The sequence below is a fragment of the Lepisma saccharinum genome, chromosome 23 (genome assembly GCF_977018435.1).
Source record: "Lepisma saccharinum chromosome 23, izLepSacc3.1, whole genome shotgun sequence".
Classification (NCBI taxonomy): Eukaryota; Metazoa; Arthropoda; class Insecta; order Zygentoma; family Lepismatidae; genus Lepisma; species Lepisma saccharinum.
Window position 1 is genome coordinate 62,000,578 of NC_139251.1, and position 8,477 is coordinate 62,009,054.

The following is an 8,477-nucleotide window of genomic DNA, read 5'->3' on the forward strand; positions in this document are numbered from 1 at the left end:
TACATTAATAGATAATTGTTTACCATTGATATCCCTGGCCTTTTTTTCAAATTTATCAATATTCTGAACAGACATTGGATATTCTAAGCCCTCCATTGCTTCATCAAAATTGTGTTCATATTGTTTATAATAACTTATTCTCTCAGGATGATCTAAAACTGGAAACAAAGCAACTAAAATACACCACAAAAAGCATTTCTCATCATTATTTTTTATGTTAACCACGGCTTTTTTGTTTTTAATAGTATCAGGTAAAGTCACATATGTAGATCCTTGTAATGGGTTGAATTCAGAAATATTAACATAGAGCTTGTGTGGAGTTCCACATAGGCTCCATCCTGACTCTTTTGCTGCAAATTCAGAGTGTTTAATATTCAATTGATCTATCAAACTGCTTATTATTTTGTCTGAATTTGCATTTGAATATACAGCTACAGTTTCTGTTATGTGGGGCTGTGTAAATTTTGTGCCATTTGGTTTCTTATATTGTGTAAAGAATTTGAGGGACAGCTTATAAGAGCCATTTTGTGCATTTAGAATTGCCTGCACATCAGGATTTATACTGTTCAAAAAATTCTTAATGTCACATCTTGGCTCTGATACAAACCGGTAATCCCTTAATTGGCCAGCAAAACTGCTATGGATGGGTTCATAGCGTGGCTGCTTTGCCGGTCTAGCATTAACAGGTGTTTCATGCTTCCTTTTCAGACCAGATGTAGATGGTTGTGGGGGCAATGTTGATGACTGTGCAGAACAAGTACCCATATGTTTATATGTGAAATATTCCATGCTATATTTTCTATGGGATTTTGGGCATATTTTTGTGGGTGTTCTGCATTTTTCTGGATCACAATTCTTTTGGTGCCTAGCCCAATTGGGGCTGGATATATTCTTATTGCATTGATTACAATATTTTTGATTTGGCATTTTTGTTGTTGGTTTATTATATAAAATTTCTTGGGATTCAAATCAAAATTCTATGCTTAATAAAAAATATCAGTTGGGTTCAGCAGTGTGCTTTGTATATTTAGTGTGTGTATGTGTGTATGTGTGTTAATATTTTTGGCTTTGGTATTTATATAAAATTTCTTGGGGTTCAAAGCAAAACTCTATACTTAATAAACCTATGACAGGTTGTATAAAGCTGATAGCCTACATGCACAAAAATAGAATAAGTACAGAAGCACTGCCCTAGCACAAATGCATGTTTACACAGGCATGTCCTAGAAAAACAATAACCTAATACCATGTGTCATGTATAACAAACTGGGGCAGATATAAACCCTTTGTTCAATATATTGCAAATATGTTTGTAATTCAATTTATATAAATTTGCAATATTTTTGTGTTTAAAAAAATATGAGGAGCACTGCAACAACACACCCTTACTCTTCAACAACTCTCACAATACTGGCTGATATGTAATGCAAAATCTCTTTATATAGCCTAAGCACGGACCGCAATGAAAACATCTGAAACAATAAGCCAATCAGAATATAACACATCATCACATTATGTCATAACCAACCAATCAGAAAACAACACATGCCTAATAATTTATTGCATAATATTGGGTAATAATTTGTTGCAAAACATGATGCAATAGAAATAAACCAGAAATAGGCCACAAGTGGACCGGAAGTAGGTAAACCGGAAGTGGACCGGAAGTGAACCGGAAGTGGACCGGAAATGACCGGAAGTAAATATGTGTGGGTGTGGGTGGGTGTTTGTGTATGTGGCTGTTATGAGCATTTTTGGCTTAGTTTTAGGTGTAGCCAAAACAATATCAAGAGGGGCATATTTTTGACAAGCTTATGGACAGCAATCTCACAGATGTGGCTTTTGTAAGTGTAGGCAAATCAATCTGAGGGGGCTCATCATTTCACGGGAAATTCCCGAGGGCATTTTTACAAAAATCTTGGATTAGACAGAGTACCACACTTGAGCAATAAGCTCATATGCACATCTTGATATTGTTTTAAGTGTAGCCAAATCTGCCTGAGGGGGGCTCATCATTTACCGCCCCAGTAATAGGTCAAAAAACACTACTCATGTAGCCCTCTGCTGCTGTTCTCTTCCTTCGCCTCTTTGTTTTACCTTTCATGGAGCCCTCTGTTACTGTTCTCTTCCTTCACCACATTGTTGTTTCTTCCGCATATCCGTCTGTTGCCATTCCCACTATTCATTCTCTCTCAAGATACGAATCATCTCCCTTCCTTTCTACTTATCTGTTCACTTTAAACGTTTCCGATTCATAAAACAATTCCCTGCATTCACTTCATAAACCCTCCTTCCTTATGCACAGATAGACTAATCGGTACTGGGCCTGAAGTTAAAGTGGTATCTGAAGCTCTATGTGCCTCCACCGGGTATCGACCCCGGAAACGTAAACGCCACATCATTGGGGAAATTTACCCCTTCACTCGCCTAAATAGAAACTTTCACCGCATTCAGATAGACAATTCTGGATAATTGATTCATTTTATTTTACTTCGCTTTTTCTTCTTTTTTTGCTATTCGCGAAGATGATGATGATGAACGATGATATGAGGGAATGATGAAGGGACACTCACATGGAACATCCATGCCAGACGGGATTCGAAACCAAAAACTCTGGCGTCATGTAGGCAACCTAACCACTTTGCCACTGAAGTCGGCACAATTTATGATAAATCCCTGATTGGGGAAATATTAGTGCATTTCATGGTATATGCAAGTCCGATTCGCATTTATTTAACGTGCTTTATTTGTAGGGTTAAGGTAAATGTAACGAGAAAGATGAAAGGATGAAGGTTGGCAAGAAGTAACAAAGTAACGAAAGAAAGCGTCGGTGGCCTTTACATAATGAAACACACCAAAACGTACCAGAACTTGTGAAATAGGGTAGGTAGGGGTAAATCGGATCATGGGGAAAATCGGATCATTGGGGAAATCGGATCGGCTGAAAAGAACTCAGTTTTGCAGACACAAGAAATAAAGTTTTTGGGTCATTGCGGTGTGCATTGTGCTGTCACCTCTCAGAAGAAACAGAACCCATTGTTTGTTTGGCGCCAGAAGAGTTCCAGACTACATTGTTTCAAGTTGTGCATTTTTGTGCGGACAAGAAAGCAGCCGATGTAAGTTTTCATTGTCGTTGAATAAGCTTCTATTCATTGCTTGTTAAGTGAATTTTATATTCAATTGTAATATTTCATTGAATTAAGCATGCCTCACCAGATCTTGTGATAATTTTAAACAAAACACAAAAATCAGTGCCAACAAAAATAGGTTTTTAATAAGGTGTATTTCAGGGTAAATCGGATCATTCGAATTCTCCTTTCTGTTTGATTGTTTTGAAATAACTCTAGGTATCCAGTAGGCTATATTTATATTTAATAAATCAGTCTGTCTATCTGTGATCATCAGCAGGCTAATTTGTAAGCACAACACATGCGTACGTATGCTTTAATGTAGGCCATAGCAACGTTTTGTTTTGTTTCAGATGCTTCGTAACTACATTCGGAAAACTGCTCATGGTCCTTATAGTTCCTGGTCGGTTGTAGCTATGGAAGAAGCTGTCAACGCTGTTAGAGAAGGGCAATATTCAATACGGAAAGCCTCCAACGTGTTGGGTGTCCCATTCACAACCCTTCAAAGAAGAACTTCAGCGCCTGAAAATGTTCCAGTGCATAATGTTGGACGTCAACCAGTGATACCTCCAGACATTGAAGCAGCTCTAGTTGTGCCTCTAGTCTACCTGTCGAAAAGGGGATTTGGTTTGACACCGAGGAGCGTACAGTACGTGAGTATGCCTATAAGTATGTGACTGAGCGAGGGATTCCAAACAATTTCAACGAGGAATCCGAAATGGCAGGCATTGATTGGTTTCAGGGATTTATGAAAAGACACCCGGAACTTTCTATTCAGAAAGCCGAAGGTCTTTCTCGCGCAAGAACGAATGGCATGACACGAGAAAACGTTTCGAACCTTCACACTCAGTTGAAAAATCTGATTAGAGAATGTAAACTGGAAGGTAAGCCAGAGTGTATTTATAACCAGGACGAAAGTGGGCTACCATTAAACAATAAGCCACCCAGCATTGTTGCTCGTAAGGGCTCTCGCGGTGTAATATCGCTGACAAGTGTAGAACGCGGAGAAACCGTGACACTACTCACATGTGCATCCGCAACGGGAGTGTACAACCCACCGTTTATTATTTTTAAGGGTAAGAGAATGAGGGACGAATTTCGAGTGGCTCAATAAGTCACTTAACACCCTCAGTACAAGGCCACTGCGGCATGGAATGTGAAAATGGCGATGACCAATCATTGTCTCGCCAAGGGGGAACCACATTGACGCCACCCACACGGTCGGCGGCCATCTTGATGTCCGCCATCTTGAATTCAACTTCAGAATTTTAAATGGGAAGGGGGTGATATGATATATCAAATCAGGCTAGAATTTTACGAGAAATGCAATGGTGAAGGTTTTTTCGACGTATCTTTAACCAGTAAAAAGTTATGACTGAATTCTTGTACCAATTTGCTCCTTTTCGAGGTGTTAGAAAAATGCCTTAAAATTTGTTTAGCGCATCGGTAACACATCGAGATCGAAGTGATGTCTAGGGAAAGAAGTTCACATGCCATTGCACAAGATTTTAATCGGATACATTTCATGAAGAGCTGCACATTATGAATGGTTGTCGCGAACAATTACAGTGTGATGCTTCCATTAAATGAAAAGTCCTTCACAGTGACAAGGCTAATGTTTATGTTCATAAGGAAGTTCATAAACAGAATATTCGATGCTTTTTATCTGATAACCCATTTTCGACAGATCAAAGCTGAATGGTTAGTGTTGGTAAGTTAATTGTGTGGCGTGCTGTATGGAACACGATTGGTTAGTCAATTTTCCATCAACGGAACCTTAAATGCTTAGGGCTACTTGGATTTGTTAAATAAACAGTTTTTTCATCCTTGCTTATGGAAGAAGGTACTTTTTACAGAGTTTTCTCAATAAGGAAGAACACCAGAACACTTATGGGAACGTTATGAACCTGTTTTTGTCCAAAGTTAGTTATCAGATGACAAGGGTCGCATATTCTGTTTATGAACTTCCTTATGAACATAAACATTAGCCTTGTCACTTGTGACTTTTAATTCAATGGAAGCGTCACACTGTCAATTGTTCGCGACAACCATTCATAATTCGCAGCCCTTCGTGGATGTATCCGATTAAAATCGTGTGCAATGGCATGCGAACTTCTCTCCCTAGACGTCACTTTGATCTCGATGCATTACCGATGCGCTAAACAAATTTTAAGGCATTTTTCTAACACCTCGAAAAGGAGCAAATTGGTACAAGAATTCAGTCATAACTTTTTACTGGTTAAAGATACGTCGAAAAAACCTTCACCATTGCATTTCTCGTAAAATTCTAGCCTGATTTGATATATCATATCACCCCCTTCCCATTTAAAATTCTGAAGTTGAATTCAAGATGGCGGACATCAATATGGCCGCTGACCGTGTGGATGGCGTCAATGTGGTTCCCCCTTGGCCAGGCAATGATTGGTCATCGCCATTTTCACATTCCATGCCGCAGTGGCCTTGTACTGAGGGTGTTAAGTGAATTATTGAGCCACCCTGTATATGACTGAATCAGGGTGGGTAAATGAGGAAGCGTTCATGAAGTGGCTGGAATATTTCAACAGGCATAGAAGTCCAGGTAAAGTGATTTTAATTATGGACGGACATGGTTCGCATAAAACTCTCGCTGTTGCTGATTGGTGTGAGAAATGTAACGTCGAAGTGTTGCTCTTGCCACCCCACCCAATCCACGCATTGCAAGCTCTTGACGTTTGTGTGTTCAAGCCGCTAAAGACATATTATCACCAGCAAGCTACATCTTGGCTCCATCAAAACCCTGGTAGGGCAATGTCGAAGTTGACTTTCGGGTGCATCTTTACAAAAGCATGGAATCTGGCAGCAACCGCAGGGAACGCTACAAAGGGTTTTGAGGTGTGTGGAATCTACCCATTAAATCCATTGGCTGTTTCGGAGCACAAATTTGTTAAGGACGTAATCACAACTTCCCAGACACCTTCGTCTTCTCAGTCATTTAACAGCAATTCTGCCACCCCTTCAAGCAGTGCCGAAAATCAAATCCGCAGTCTCATTCCTTCTCCTACAAAGGAGACGCCACGGAAGAAAAATGCAGGAAAATCTATTCCTTCACTTCGTCTGACATCAGGTGAAAATTATCCTTACCTCAACCCTGGGGATAAGAGGAAGAATGAGAAGGATAAGAGACAGGTTAAGCAAGCTGGAAAACTCGCATCGAGAAGTGAGAAGAACGAAGCGTGGAGGTGTGGATTCTGCAGTCTTTCGTACTACGACAAAAAAAGTCACCAGGCTGGTGATTGGATACAGTGCCAGGCTTGCAAAGGGTGGTTCCATGAACGCTGTGTAAACGCCTTTGGTAAAAAGCAGTTTATTTGTGGTATTTGTTTATCAAAATCTGTGCGATTCGATTTAACCCACAGCCGATCCGATTTACCCCGCAGAGGTGAGGTAAATCGGATCAGTGCACCATGTGCATTAAAGTTACAATATCTCAGCAAATAAAAAGAAATTGAAATAATTTATACATTTGTCTAGTAGCTGAAGGTTTGCTTGTTTTTATGCATATAATTTCAATTGTAATAAAGGCACTGATAGTCAATAAATAGAGGTTTTTTTTAATAAAGTGATCCGATTTTCCCCAACTTCCCCTAATCTGTTGGTGGTTCAGGTGAGGAGGGTATGAACCAACAACCTCTCGAAGGTAAGTCACTCACTGCGGCCCGAACCCTGGGTTTCAAGGAGGATGTAGCTTTAATTGCAACTCTACGGGGAGGTCCACCACAATATTCGGCATGTAGATTGCATGCCACAGCTCTTCTGGCGTGAATTTTTTTTGTTGAAGAAAATGCAATTTCAGCATTTATCCCTGCGAGGATTGAAACAACGAGGCACCTCCGTGTCATTCAACGGTAACGACCGCCTGAATGTGCAGGCGATGATTCGACACCGGGGGATGGCAGTTTTAATTTGGATCACGCGCTGGGCTGCGATTGTGACTTCCTGACTGTGCAACGGGGGTGAGGAGGTAGGGAGGGGGAGCCATTAGGAGTGGTGGAATAATCGCGAAAGGGCATAACCGCGAAACATGAAACAGGATTAAGCGCGAAAGGAACAATTGCGAAATGGAACAAGCGCGAAAGGAGTAAACGCGAAACATATTAAGCGCGAAAGGTACAACAGCGAAGCGGATTAACCGCGAAAATTTCACTTTCGAGGCTTAATTCCTATCGCGGTTGTTTTGGTGACCCGTCCAAAAGGGTTTCCATCTGAATGTTGGCTACGTGTCACGAAACTTTCACAAATAACTAAACGACTGCGAAAGAAAACGACACGAAGTTTCGCTTCAATGTTTCACAAATAAATCTACAATACCAGGTCTGAGCCGATTGCGATTGCGATCTATCTGTAATACCACAGAAAAGTAGACACAAGCTGGCAATTTTAATTTATGTTTTCTAATAATAATAACCCATGCTCGCCAGCCCTTGAAGGGCATTGTCCTATCTCCCGACTGCCAGTCTCCTTCCCACAATCATGCCTAGAGGTGTGAAGATCTTCAAACGGTGACGTGTGGTCAGCATGTCGAATCCCCACCCGTTATAGGAGATATCCGTAACCGGGTTACGCTACTCACTCGCAGCTCCCCAATTTCCTCACGATGATGGGTTGCCACCGGTCCTATACACAGGCCGAAAACTCAGACTGAACCCATGCAAGTCGGGTCAGCACCTTAGATCGCATGGCCACAGAGGAGGACAATTTACGTCTTTTACAAGACCAATTTTCATTATTTTCTACCCTATTAATAACTCTTTGGTTTACCAAGACTATAACTGTATAAGGATTCTGGAAGGCCCTCAAATCATGCAAGCATCCACTAGTCGCACTGCTACAGTACATCTGATATGAAGAGTTTCTTTTTTGTATAGTGACGGACTATTTTGATATATATCGGAAACTTAATAGAAAAGAAAAGAAGACTACAAAAGAATAGAAAAATAAAAATGTCCCGATAAAACCAAGCAAGGCGAGGAGATACAGTTACGCACCTTGTGTGCATTTATTTGAATATCGTCGGAATGGGCAATGCTACTGAAGAAAAACATGGGGGTACAAGAGAGTATGAATTTCTCCACATGTGGCAGGTCGAAGCGTTTTTCAAAGTTGATTATTAAGCTAGATACGGCCTGTAAAAATATGACGAATAAGAATTTTCAGAATCCCATGTATTCCTTATGGGGAATGAACTTCAACATCAAGTTACGGCTAATCAAATGGGAGTTTCGACTTTTCTGCTGGGCAATCACTTCTTCAAACTGCCCTCTTCCCGTTGATATCATTTTCTATTCCATCGGAAGTTTGATATTCCCGAGA